Here is a 15000-nt window from a genome sequence, read left to right as displayed (position 1 = left end):
GGAACAACGAGACCCTCCCACGCCAGTTAAAAGAACGTCCCCAGAAGGAGGTCTACCTCTCTCGATACTTGTTTTACACCAGAAGACGGGGAAATGGTGTGACGGATGAGACTCCCTTTTCGGGCAGCTTGCCATCCCCAGAAACAAAACAAAACCAAAAAAAAAGATCCTGTTTTTTCGGGGGCAATACCCAAACCCCAACCCCCTCATACATTCCTGCCACCCATTTACCCCTTCCACCCATTTCCCCACCTCTCCATACACCCCTGCCACCCATTCCCCTAAACTAAAGCATGGACAAGCCTCTGACTGGGAGTGCTCTCGTCCATCACCCGCTTGGGTAAAGTTAGGCCAAGCCTGGCTGAGAACATTGGGTTGCTCCGTCAGCGGGCTCTGACGGGGACACACAGGAGAGCCTGTCTCGGGGGGCACAAGGGATGGCGGTGACAGTTTTGAAGAAAAATGAGAGACGTTTTACATTTGTCACACGCGCTCGACTCCGGGCTATAGTGCGGCGCGGTCGGACGTGGCAGGCTCTAGAGAAGTGCCGTGCCGAGATTTTGGGCCCGGTGGAAAAAGAAGTAAACGTCAAAAAAAGTACAAAAATGAAGATATAAAAATGCCTCTCACACACAGAGGCATGTAAACATTCCAGCGCAGTTCACACTTAGTTCAGTTTCTGTTGATTTAAACCTGACACCCACATGTTTGAGTCGGACAGATAGTTGCTGGGATTAAAGGTGCATTTTCCGTCCACTGTTTCTTGGATAATTGAAGGATCAACTATCATGTCCCAGATCACCCACTGAAGCAGTTGAATTAATAATGGGGAAATTCCTCCATTTTATAAATAGAAAGGAGGAAATATGTAGTTCAAATACATACTTTCCACTTAGGTTTGAATCAGCTGCAAGATGTAATGAATGCTTGAAGGCAAAGAATGTTTTTAAGGATTAATGTGTGTGTGTGTGTGTGTGTGCGTGCGTGCGTGCGTGCGTGCGTGGGTGCGTGCGTGCGTGCGTGTCTTATACATTCCCACTCCCTGAAGCTTGAGGCGACTGCTGTCAGGAAGCATTGCTGTACATTTACAATAGCCAGTTCCCACGTGTTGTTATGGTTCTTCTGTTGGTAGCAAACAGTTTATTCATGCTTTTTGCAGACCCTAGGCTTAAGGGCATCACAGGGCCCAACCTGATGCTGAAGAAACGCTCTTTATTGCTGGTTGTGGCGGCCGCAGTGACACACACCACATGGCTATCTTCACATTCAAAAACGATAACATGTTCACATTTGACACTAAAACGATAAACTTCCTTCCTTTACTCCACTTTCACCTGCTGCTACGACCACCCTATGCTCTGATAGGTCTAGAGCCAACTCAAAGGCAGCCGTTTCAGGATAGCCATTTCAAGTAGAACGACCTGATGAATTAAAGTGATAAACATCGCGGTTAGAGAAGATGGAGATAAATACAGACGGGACGTAAAGCTCTCCTCCTATATCATTCAGCGCGTCATGGCTACAACTCAGGTTGTAGCCACCGAACACAATGTAAGGAAATCCAACACCTACATCAGTTTTTGTTTGTTTTTCTCTTTCCATTTTCTTATTTGCAACGCAAAACCGATGAGCCATAAGAAACCGCATATCGGCAGCCAGCCGAGTCACAGCCTCTTGTAACACGCTACCTTTTGACCCGGCGCACAATGTGGTTGGGCCACTCCGCCGCCATGCAGGCCTGCATTGGGTTTCGTCAGCAGAGATGCTTATCAGCGCTGAAGGTCTCGGACGCGGTCGAACAGTGTAAGAGAGAGAGCAGAGTGGGGGCGGGTGGGGTCCTATCAACGAGGGAGATACCCGAACCATTCGCCGTTTCCCTTCTACTCTCACCCCATGGGCTGGACAACTGAAGCATGTTGAAAAATGTAATATGTATAAACAAATACAATCAAACACTCATTCTCTGTTGGTTTCATCAGAAGAAAGAGAGAGGGAGAACATTTGGTTGCTGGGTAGGGAATTCCACTGAATTGTTAGTGTACAGTACAGTAATTAGCCTCCGTTTGTAAGTGTTGTCATTAATGTAACTATGGACTTGAGGGGACTTCCTTTGGGCCTTGATTATCTCATAAACACCATGAGTCAGAGGACAATGTATCACGGTACCTATAGAGATAAAACATCACAACATTCAACATGGTTTATAAACCTTAATAAGGAGGCAGGAAATTGTAATGTTTTGATTCAAAATGGCAGAATATTTAACCTTTGAAATAAACTCTGATGTATCCTTTGGCAATATCTTAAAATATCTAACTTGCTCAACATTATGTCGAGCATTAGCAGTCAGCTTGCATGTTCTGTTCTGTTTGTCTGAGGCGCCAAGTCTTCACCATTGTCTATCTGTGTATCCCTTGTGATTCTTGTCTCCCCTCTGAGTCAAGTCAGGTCAGGCTGAGTCGGAATGGATCCACAGGGATCTCTCACAATTAAGAGTCTCAAAGTAGTTGTTTTTCTTTGACAACAGGACAGCTTAATGACAGCCCATCACACCGAAGACAGACAGTTCTTTACACATCTGTAGGCTTTATGAAATAAGAAACTTCATTAAAAAAATAAGACACCATAAGAAACTACTGAAGGCTAGCTAGGTGTGCAATGGGAAGACAGAAAAACATTAAAATAACAAATTGAACAGTTTGACGCTTTATTTACATGGATATGTAAATTTATTTACAGGATATGTATGAGGTTGCTTTTGCAACCTCATACATATCTACCTCAAGCTATTTTGCAATTTCTGGGAATGTTTACCATTATTACGTTTAGGAACAATTATAAACTTCTTGTGTTTAGAAATCATACGTTTTAGGAGTTAAGACCTAAATCATTGTCCTGATGGTAGAAAAAAACGGTTTAATTAAAACTAATCATGTCCAAAGGAATGTCATTAGGGAAACTGTCCACTGTAAAAAAGTTACAATAGATAAAAGGAAATGGATAGAAGGCACCGTTGCCCTGAGCTAGATTCTCTTTAATCATTCTATAGAATTCAGTCTATGGGGCTTAACAGCACGGTACATCCTGAATGCCCAATATAGGCTACACACAAGCAGCTTTCAATAGAGCGTATGGGAATATCAACAGCGGAGATAGCCGTCTCACCTCCGCCACAGCCCTTTCTACAACCCGGTAGGAGGGGGGAAAGAATAGCTTTTTAAAAGAGCAGAAAAGCAGGAGACACAAACAGTCTTCCCATTGACAGGGACACACGGTTCTGGTTACAGTGCCGCAGGTGTCCCAACGGCTAGGCTGCAGAGACAGCGGAGGAAGAGCTTTGACTGCCAGGCCGAACCAGGAGAACTCCCTGTGCTGCTGCGTTTACTATGCACGCCGTCGAGCGAGAACGTCAACGAGACCTCAAATTTGCTGACTCGAGCGAGAGACAAGAAAAGGCTGGCAGCGGAGACTGTAAATAAACACAGACGTCAAAGTCTCTATCGTATTACCTGGAACGGCTTTACACCGGCGAAAAGTGGAAAGGTGCCAAACAGTGCCAAACACGAGACTTCATATGGTGACTTTGCTTTTCCCCCCTGAGGTATTCTTTTGAGAATATGCTTCAGCTAGTTTCAGCATTTCATGTATCCTGGAAGCAAACTTGGGAAGAGTTGGAGCTGTTGAAATTAATGTTGTAACCCTGAATTTTGGGGGTTTAACCTCTTCTTTTATCTCAAAAGTCCTAAGGCATGATAATTTAAATCGTGTTAAGCAGAGTAACATTATTCATATAACTCAACAAGCTATTATGCAATAAAAGTGAATGGGGTTATTTAAATTTAAAAAAACATAAAAGATCATAACTTAAACTGTAGTCCTGCTCTGAAATGTGTGGCCAGGGGCCCCATGTGTCATCACTGCCTCATTATTCACCAGCTCCCCATGGAAGTGACACAGCAGCGGCCTACTTGGTTAGCTCCTTTGCAGTCGCTACAATAGTCGAACAAGAAGGGATTGATGGACTTCTGGCACTGGTGAAAGAAAACTGTTCAATCAACGACAGCAAACTACAAAAGTGCCCGAGCAGCACATCTAAACACAATCTTTAGACAGCGTTGTAAACAGAACATTGATGGACTAGCGTTGGGTATGTACACAGGACTCTTGTGTACTTGTGTCTGAGCTGAAACCCTCGTGTCAGGCTTGATGTTGGTGTTAGGAAGCTGTTGTACTTAAGTAGAAACATCCGTAATGCGGGTGGTGGAAGGTTTTAAGGATAAAGGCACTAATAGGAATATTTCTGCTGAATAAACAATTTCTGTTTATATTTTGTTTACATGACAAATACTAATAGTATATGATGAAGAACATATGCAAAGCAATGTTTTTGTGTTTCGTTTAGCTGGTAATGTTATCAAATTGTACAAACAGTTGATATACAGAATTGACAAAGGGGCTGTTTTGTGGAGGCAAAGAAGGTGCATTGTGAAATGAATCACATCACCTACAATATGTTACCTCCTTTTAGCTAGACAAAGAGGCACAACAACAGGACCTTACACAGTGCTTCTTTCATGATAATCAAATAAGATCAATGTGTTTATGTATGCCATGTATAGATATACATGTTAAAAAAAGCCTATGTGTGTGTATAGTGTGTAAGGATGTGTACATATGTCCTTATACGTCTGTAAGAGTGTGTATGTGTGTATGTATGTATGTATGTATGTATGTATGTATGTATGTATGTATGTATGTATGTATGTATGTATGTATGTATGTATGTATGTATGTATGTATGTATGTATGTATGTATGTATGTGTGTGTGTGTGTGTACATGGGTTTGCTTATTTGATTGTTGCCACATGTGTGTGCAGACTAGAAATAGTGACGCGTGTGTGAGGCCGAGGGATAATGGTGTGTCAAACTGGAGTCCTAATGAAGATTAAAATGCCCTGGCTCCTCATTCATTAGGGAGGTCTCGGTGGACAGGTACACTGGCTTGTGGAAGTGAAAGTGGAGGATGGACCAAATTGAAAGACATTTATCATCCACTGAGTTCTGGCATAATTGGTACCGATCGAAAGCGACTTTTATGGACATTCACGCTCTCTGCTTTCCCAGGTTACTGTAAAATATAATTGCCAATCAAAAATGTTTTGCCAGTGACAATCACAGCCATAATTTATTTTAAGCAAGAACGCATGACAACAAACATTTATTGTATTCAAATACCAAACCTTTATCCATCATCATTTCCAGTTTTGCACCCTTGTTTCATTTGTTTTTGGTTTTGTGTGTTTTTGTTGACAAAAGGTGTGTTTTCCTCAGGTGACCTGGAACAGGGAAGAGGAGGACCCAGGAGGGGCGTCCACGAGGCCTGCGAGGTGAGTGCGACGGTGGGTGTACAGGTGTGCGGGTGTTTGAGTCCCTCTCCAAGCGGCTGCCAGCTGGGAGAAAAGTGATCTGCTGCAGGGGCCGGCAACACGATACTCGGGGCTGCGCAGCAACCTGTGTATAATGCTGGCCCCGCCCACTAGGTGAGGATGGGGGGAGGGGTTGGGTCGGGTAGAGGCAAAATCAGCCGTCTTGTCGTCTTGTGACTCTTTAAGAACAGGTCAGACGAGATTCAGGGGAGAGGGGCGGTGAGGGCTGGGGGGGATGGAGAGGTAGAGCACTCTCTCCCTTTCTCTTTCTATCTTGCTGTCCTTCATTCACTCTCTCGCTTCCCCTCTCTATTTTACTCTCAACTGTTTCATCTCTCTCTCTCTCTCTCTCTCTGTCGCTCTCGTTCTCGCCTAACAACAAGGGGCCTCTTCCTTGAATATAAAACTGTTTCCGCCTGTAAGATTACTCGGCTGAAGCTACCCGGGTCTTCTGTATAGCAGCTCATCAACTCCTTACAGTAGAAGGCAGAGCTATTGGTCCTGAACAAATCCAATTAGCGTGTTTTCAGGAACCAAATACATTCCATAGTGAGAGACCCTGAAGCTGATTATGCAGGATGGACGACCACAGCCGGGGAAACCCTCCATTGAGAGCGGAGAGCAGCGGAACGCTATAGGACAATGCGTGTAACTCTCGCTAAACCGTAGCCGCCTGTCACATGAATGTACGGCTACCCGTGTGCCCGTGTGGCATTGCTCTGGTATTTCCACAAAGGTAAAGAGAATCAGTGTAGATCTGAATCAGCGGCAGGCTAATTGAAAGGCCTACATGCTAACGCTGGCTAAGCCAAGCTTTTGAAGTGCTCTGAATCAACTGTATAATTGTTGTAATCCTCATCCAGACCCCTTGACGCATGGGAAGATCCGGGTGGATTAACCGAGCACATACATCCTATTGGTGGGAGAAGAGCGATAGCAGTATATAATAAAAAAGGCTGGTGTGTTTGATGATGTTTGCCATTTCAGAATCATTTGTTTTTCTTTTTACTTCATTGGACTCAGGAACAAGCTACATGAGGTGATAGATAGAGCAGGCCTCTTCAACGGGCGGCCCGTGGTCCAAGACCGGCCCACGGATAGTTTTGATCCAGCCCGCAGATGATTTCTGAGTATTTATTATTTTATTATTTAGTATTTATGAGTATTTATTTCCCTAGAGAAAAGCACTTTCTGAGCCTCTGCGTGCGCAAACGTCTGTCTCTGCTGTGGCAGAAGCTTTTTCCGGCCCCCCTTCATTTCAAATTCAATAATATGGCCTTCATAAAACAGTAGTTGAATTGCCTTGAAATAGAGTTTCAAAGCCACCACTAAAAGAATCATTTTAAAGAAGATAACAAGGTAACTAACCATGCTTTGGAAGTTACCGGAAATTCTTGTTTGAGATATTCCAGAAAGCATATGAAGGCCTTCAGTCAACCTCCAGCCCGATGGCATTACAATCCATACATTCAAAGATATTCATGATCATTTAATTATGCCCTAGTTTTCTTAGTAAATTCCTTATTATTTAACTCATTTCTATTCCTATGATTTTTGGACCTTTCCCACAGTGCCCTTGCAAAATATAAGTATCTTTACCGTGATAATAGTATCACACAGCATGTATTTAATTTCTCATTGAATTAGGATTTCCCATAATCCAAATATGAACACAGCTTTAACTACTAATCTTCTTTAAGTGTGGGGAGTCGGGACTGTGCATTTCTCACTGTGCCTTGGTCGGCTCAGGCAGACAAAAAGGCACAGTGGGAAGTGTGAGGGCTCGAGAGACCAACTGTCTTCCTGTGTATCTTCCGTGTCCTAGTGTTTTAAACTTAAACTGTAAATGTGCAAAAAAACGATATTCATATTATATATAAATAAATCAGTATAACTTATAAAATTATATATAAATAATAAAAATACAATAAAATATATAATAATGTAAGAGTACTGTCCACACTAAAACTTAAATAAATCTTCCAAATATGATTCTATTGACAACTATAAATCTCTAAAGACATGCAACCAACCCCTGCCTGAGCATCCATCACCACTACACTAAAATGAGAGAATACTCTTACACATTAGCGAGACATGCAAGAGCTGCAAGCCAGAACTTTATCGGAGGTCAGCGACCTCGCCCTCACCTCCACATTCCTACAAGATCCCTGCAAGAAGCTCCGTTCCATCTATTTTATCTCAAAAAGCATATTTCATTTAGAGCGCAATCACATGGGGACGATCCATGTGACTGTTCCAGTTGCTGGTGGGCACTTTTTTGAAGTGGACACGTGTTGTACTGTGAGGCGTTCAACAACAACACAAGCAATCACAGAGAGCTTTAAAGCAAGCGTCAGATCACGGACCGCTGCTTTGTTGGGCAGCACAGCGGCTCCCTTCTCAACTCTGGACTTTCACTGAAGTCCTACGGTGGGGCCGGCTGCTGTGCAGGGGGCTCCCTGATGTGAATCAGGATGTGTGTGTGTGAGGGGGGGGGGGGGGGGGTCTGCTATGAGGAGATCAGAGCCCAGGATAATGCCTCCCTGTGACAGCTGCAGGGGTTGGTCCACATCCCCCATTGAACATGGTGGTAACTCAAACAACCCACCACCTCTGGCACCATCAAAATAAGGGCGTGCATGGCTGCACATCGCCAGGCTTTACTGTGGCCAGGCGGGATCTTAGGGGGGCAGCACGTCTGCTGTTGGCCTGACCTCTTATTTTGAAGGCCACAAAGGCTTTTGCCTGGATGAGTGGGCGGTCGAAGCATCCTCGCGCAAACACACACACACACACACACACACACACACGCACACACACACACATACAGCAACACACATGGTTGGGTGACTTAAAAGGAATCTAATTAGGTGTGTTTGCTTTGGTGGACACGGTTAAAAGGGAAAGATGAATACAGTTAATAGGCATAGAAACAATGCTATAGAGACTGGAATGGAGAAACACTCCAAAATACATGAAGTATAATAGCATTCTGTGGAAACTGAAAAGGTATACGTTATTAATCGGTCCTGACAAAAGGTTTAAGAAAAAATATATCTATCCACATCCTAATGCTTTTTTAACGTGGATGATAGCTGTTCCATAAGGATAGTTAAACGGTTACCGATCCAAGAAAGAGGATATTTCCATGAAATAATCCTTTATTTTAATTAAGTATGCGGCGGTCCCGTCCTAACCCCTGGCGTGTGTGAGGAGGCTGCTGTACTCACCGAGACCGTCCTCTGCTCCAAGGCTTAACCTCACAGAACTCATTCCCCTGGTGTAACACAAGAGCTCTGGAACCCAGGCTTCATTTAACCCTTTCTTCTCAATACCAAAGTCCACAATAAATTGAAATGGTACAATTAGACATGCTGTGTGAAGCTGAAAGTGTTTAGTTCTGCCCGAGCCACGTTTCAGAGTCAACAGAGTAGTGAGGGGGAGAAGAGACGAACTGTATCATTTGGAGATGCACTGGTTGATATGCAGTAAGGAAATAAACCCATGGAAAACATGAATTACTCTAGGCTAGATCAACACAGTAGAAATAATCTATAATAGAATGTATAATAATACATTAATATAATAATGCATCTCGAAAGAGTCCAAAGCAAAAGCAGTGGATTAAGAAATAGGACAGGAAGTGAATCCAAAACAGATTTCCGAAGCCAAATTCTACATCACCCCCCACATGCTATTGTTGCATATTTTCTTCCTCTACTACAACTGCCACTACACTACGACTTCCCCGAAACATGAATTATTCATGAAGCCAGCCAGCCAATCAGGGACGCGTAGTAAAAGTGCTGCACTTCAAAGCGGATCAAACGGGGGAGTCTCGAGAGGTCTGAAGAGCAGAACCCTAGGCCGGGTCTTTGTGCCCTCGTACGCGCTCACAGGGCTCACAGGGCAGAGGTGGGCGAGGCCCCGCCTGCATGCTGAACCACAGCAGCAGCAGGTCACAGACGCGAGCCTCCATGTTGGATCCAGGTTCAACGTGGAATGATCTGCTCACTAACATGAACGGATTTGGAAATCGTTTTACATGACGTAGGCGTAATAGTATCTGTTATTGGTCATGCCAGTGAGAAACCTTTTATTACTGTGTATTTTTTATGATTGATTTGCCCTGAATGGAACATTTTGAATAATGAAGAGAATAAGTACATAGAGAACGGTTAGCCAACTGGGTTTGTCCTTCTTATATATTGCCAAGTATATCTAAAAGAAAAATGCTGATATTTGAGTCTGTATTTAATACAATATAATTTTGAAAAGAAACGCATTCTGTTTAACTGAAAATAAACATATTTTCCTCTTGCTTCCTTTTCATCTATTAAAAAATCTCTTTGCTTTGATCTTCACTTGTAAATCAACAAAACATAAATTGCCCCAATTCGTAAGTGTCTCTCTGTCAAAAACAAATATATTGGCAAATCAAAGACATGAGGCAAAATGGGAACACGGCGACTAGAGAATCAACAGATTATACCAATAACCCATTTCACCCTCTCACCCCAGGTTGCAGGACAGAATATGGGAGCAGAAGGCTCACCACAGGCTTAAGGGCTGACACACACAGAGAAGCAAAATGTCACGCAGTTTAATCCAGACTCAGAAATTAACCTTTCTCATGAAGGGGCAAATATATTAAACACATATGACTTTATAGGCTCAACGGAAATTAACAAAAAAATTGTAGTAATTGATAAACAAAACATCTTGAACACGAAGAGCAACATCTCCTGCACAAATACGTTTACGATACTTAAATGAACTAATTAAATGAACTAATTATGATATCATGGCTGTTTTGGCTGTTTGGATCATTGAGACATCAAACCTGAGTACGTATAAACAATATGTCAATATTATAAATAATGGATTGAGATTTATGTTACAAATGTTCAATTGTTTTTTTGGTTGATTAGACAGATCATTTTTTATTTCTTGTTTAATTTGAAAAAGCATTCCTTTTTCCTTTCTGAAGCTATATTTGGGAACATAATTGAGTTGCATGGTCACTTAACAACACCACCACCTTATCCAATAAATACATCCATTCATTCCTAATGCATCCTTCTAAAATCCTGACAACTAGTAGCCAGTATTCCTCCCTAACAAACTCAATGCCTCGAAAGCTTTGCTGGAGAGACGTGTTACCATGAGCTCTGCCCTGTCTCCACACAGCTCCTGGCAGCTCAGTGCTGTCTCTCCAGTATGGAACCATCAGAGCAGTGACCGCACGTAAATATCCTGCTGGAGCCAGCCATGCGTCTAAAGCTTAAACTAACTTCCCTGAATTATTCACCCCCTAGCATTTGGAATCATTTGTGTTATCCCAAGGGGGGTGGGGTGGGGGGGGGGGAATCCTACGATCCATTTGTAACGTTTCGATGAACCACCGTCCTCATATTCAGAGGCATGCCCTGAAGTGACATCGCATTAGAAGGCACAACACAGAGAGAGAGAGAGAGAGAGACATTGCCATCGTTCCGATTAGATGCATGTATGATCTGACAAAGGCCCCGAGGGTGGAGGGGAGGTGGTTGTGGTTGTGGTGGGGGTGAGGGGTTATAATAACTATGGCATGGATACAGGGGCAATCTGGGTCTGACGCTTTCATCCGCCTCACCGAACCTTCTTGTTTGCCAGTGTGGGATACAGAGCACACTGCCAACTGATTTTGATATTGTATTTTATGACTTACTCCATGGTTTTCCTTTTCACTTTTGTTTTTATGAGAGAATAGTACAAATGCTGTGAAGCTGGGCAATATTGGTCTCTTTCTTTATTCTCTAGCCCCATTATTTGTTGCCAAAAATTGTGTCTGCTTGTGTGCGCGTGTTTGTATTTAATATATAATGTGTGTATTATAATATATTGTTCTGTGGTAATGTTTTTTGCCCTCGGTTCAATTCTTGAATGTATGACTTTTTGACGTTATTTTGATAAAAGTCGCTAAATTATATCCAGATTAAAAAATCCTTTCATGGTCTGCTGGTCTGATAATAAATCCAATATCAATAACCCATTAATTGACAGACTAAATTAACATTCAAAACATACCCGACAGGGTTTTATCAAACATATCAGTTCCAACCGGATATTAAAAATAAGGCAGCAGGCCCTTTTCATTCCTCCCTCCCTACACCAGGAAATCAGACTAGGCCCTCCCCAGATCACCTTAGGTTCCTGATCCCCTCAAACTGGTTTAGGCTGGTCATTTTTTTCAAATGAATAGATCCCATTTGAGCTCGACCACCATGACTGAACCCTGGTTCTGAGCGCAGGGCCGTCTTTAACAGCTCTGTGATGACAAGGACCCCAGCAGTGATTTGTGGGTGAGGTCCCTCAAGGAGCAGCTGTGTGGCCGATCACAGAGCTCTGTAAGCAAAATCAAATATGGGATGGCAAACTGAAAAGAAAAAAACAGCTTCTCTGTTTCAAATTGAAAGAAATAATGACAAAAAAAGAATGTCTGATGTGCAATTTGGAAAAAGGAGTGGAGAATCTGATCAGATTTCTTTACTCTACTCATCAGGTTTCAGATAACCAGGGGACTGTTAAAGTGAAACTGTTTTCACTGTGTGTGTGTGTGTGTGTGTGTGTGTGTGTGTGTGTGTGTGTGTGTGTGTGTGTGTGTGTGTGTGTGTGTGTGTGTGTGTGTGTGTGTGTGTGTGTGTGTGTGTGTGTGTGTGTGTGTGTGTGCGCCAGGGAGCGATACGGATTATAAACACAGACCTCCTGGTTATAAAGTCTGCCACCCGTATGCTTCACTACTTTCCATTCGGCCAGCCCTTTGCAGTTGTGGGCCAGCCCACTTCAGATAAGTCACATTCTTCATCGAACGACCCCCTTTTTTTAACCCAAGGACGGGACACCAGATGGGGAATGCCAGTCTGACATTGATCCAGCTCAGACTACAGAGACCCTAACGGAGCTCATTTGTCACTCAAGTGCAGCATGTAGAATGTACGGGATAAGGACGGACACTTGTGTGTGGGCCCCTCTGACAGGACATCTATCAAACTTAGCAGGGGGGCACCGCAAGCTGGCTGAGATAGAGAGAGAGAGACAGAGAAAAAACAGTTGAGAGTAAAGTAGAGGGGAAGCAAGAGAGTAGAGAGAGGAAGCGAGAGAGCAGAGAGAGGAAACAAGAGAGTAAGGCAGAGAGATGGTGTGAATAAATGGGGGAAGATAGAGAGAGATGAAACGAGAGACTGTGACTGAATGAAGAGAGTGGAGAGACTGATAAAGCAAGAGAAAGAAAGAGAGCTTAGAGGGATTCAATTTGACATCCCCCATCCCCGACTCCTGCAACCCTATAGGATATGGGCCCGTATGCCTGCATGCTCCCATCGCACCCAGCCATGCATCTCCCCCTCTGTTAGGCTTTCATCGTCCTCAGTTGAGTTAAGAGAAAGAAAATAACCCAGTGATATTGAATCAGCTTATGTTTGAATCTTACATTGTGTTGTTAGCTTCGTCCCAATTGAACCCAGCATTTAAAATCAAATACCATCCTGTGATACAGCAAACCCTAAGCATTTATATCCATCCCAGATTGCAAAACAACACCTGTGTCTGACCAGGGCATTGTCCAGCTCCAGTTCCCATCGTGGGACGAAGCCGGTGGGAAAGGGGTTCTGGACGGGGAAGGGGTGGGTGGGCTCCCTGCAGGTGTCTCCCCCTGTGGGTGCTCTGCGTGTCACGACGGGTCAAAGCCATGAGGCAGACGGGGATGTGGCGCTGCTTCCCTTCACAGAGCCACATAATGGGAAGTGTCTGGAGCTAATGGGAGTTGAGGGAGAAGTGGGGAATAGCGGAGTGGTCCTTTCCCCCTCCCTTCTGCCTCGGCTGTGCAGGTGACAGCCCATTTCTCAGTTTGGTTACCGCGGCCCCGCAGGGGGAGTGTGTGTGTGTGTGTGTGTGTGTGTGTGTGTGGGGGTTCAATGCCAGTGATGGTCTATCCATCAAGCACAGCGCAGTAATGCCATGTTGCTGCTCATTTAGGATGCGTGTGTTTTTGTTGTCGTGTAAAGGCCCTCTGCATTGCCAAGCAAGTGTAGAAGATTCGGGAAAGCCAATCCATAATTGAAAAGATCACCAAGAGCCAATCTCTGGGAGGAATCAACATGTGCATCGACTTGCACCAATCCCAAAAGCTAATTTCCATTCCATGTTTTTTTGTACCGGTTAACGATCATCGGTTGATAGGGAGCGTAGCTTGGTGAATACAACAGGCCAGCGGGGGCTCCACAAGTCCATGCTGGGGAGGGAAACCGGAACAAGCTCTGACTCATCCACCACAACAGAAGAGACCCCTGGAGGCGCCCCCAGCCTGATTTGTTCGATTTATTTTGTGATTTTTATCCTTATCATTTTACGACCCAAGTGTAGGAGGACATGAGGAAGCCACGTAGCGTGGCCCCCAGCGTTTACTGCATAGTTTCCCGGCTCCCTCTGACTCTATTCTCCTTTCTTACAACCCTCCCTGCACTCATTTTTCATCCTCCATTGTTATGCTGATGGCGGGACCCGGGGAGACACAAAGGCCAAGGCGCTAACTGATTATCAATATTAGCCAGGCTACAGATGGGCTTCACAGCGAATTACAGCCACGTATTCTTCATGGGCGCTGATCAACGGGGAGAGGATCAGAAGTGAGGTCAGAGCTGCTGCTGCTACTGCTGCTGTAGGGTAGGGGGTAGGTTGGGGGGGAGGGGGTGTGCATTTCTTTCCAGCCATGGCACTACCAGGGACAAGGGGGAGCTTATTTTTCCATGTGTGTGTCTTCGATTTATCATGCATACATGCACACACCAGACGCACGAGCGCACGCATGCACGCACACACACACACACACACACACACACACACACACACAAAAACACATATATAATAAGGGAGCCTAAATGCCATGGGGTCTGCGGCATCCTGTTGTTTCTATGTAATGCTTGGAAAACAGTCAGGGGTTGGGGGGAGGAGGGCGGGGGAGTGAGTGAGAGTGAAAGTGAGAGTGAGTGAGAGAGATTGCCAGCAGGAGAAGTCAGAACCTGTTAAAAAACAGCTCAGGTGCTCATTCTGCCTGTTCACTAGTTGATCTGAACCCAAACGAAAAGAGACACACACACACACACACTACTCTACACAGAAACACTGGTCCCAGATCTGCTCTCACAAACACAAACACACGCCCACACGGACCGCATGCATGCAGCAACCTTTCTGACATTCTACGGACCACTCCCCAAAGCAAATGCACCCAAATCCACATATACACCCCCCCCACACACACACACACACCCCTTGTGGCGGTAGGAGTGTTTTCTTCTTCTACATCCACTGGTACTCCCATCCCATCTCCAAAGAAAAAAACAAAAAACACAAAAATGCATGCACCTGCTGTCGCTCTCTCAAATGCCGTCTGGCTACAGATGTGTGTGTGTGTGTGTGTGTGTGTGTGTGTTGTGTGTGTGTATATTTACTGGGAGGAACGAATGATGCACCTGCTACTCAAGACTCAGACCTTGTAAAGGAAACACAAACCAAACAATGTTCTCCCCT

At 44.3% G+C, this 15000-nt stretch overlaps 1 protein-coding gene across 1 annotated transcript in view; it reads right to left on the bottom strand.

Annotated features, from left to right (window-relative positions):
* lypd6 (LY6/PLAUR domain containing 6) overlaps positions 1-15000 on the bottom strand; it is a 27139-nt gene that overhangs the window by 11243 nt on the left and 896 nt on the right. The window lies entirely within an intron of this gene.

Source organism: Pollachius pollachius (assembly GCF_949987615.1).
Source record: "Pollachius pollachius genome assembly, chromosome: 3".
NCBI classification, from domain to species: Eukaryota; Metazoa; Chordata; class Actinopteri; order Gadiformes; family Gadidae; genus Pollachius; species Pollachius pollachius.
The sequence above is the reverse complement of the archived record's forward strand: the minus strand, read 5'-3'. Positions and strand labels throughout refer to the sequence as shown.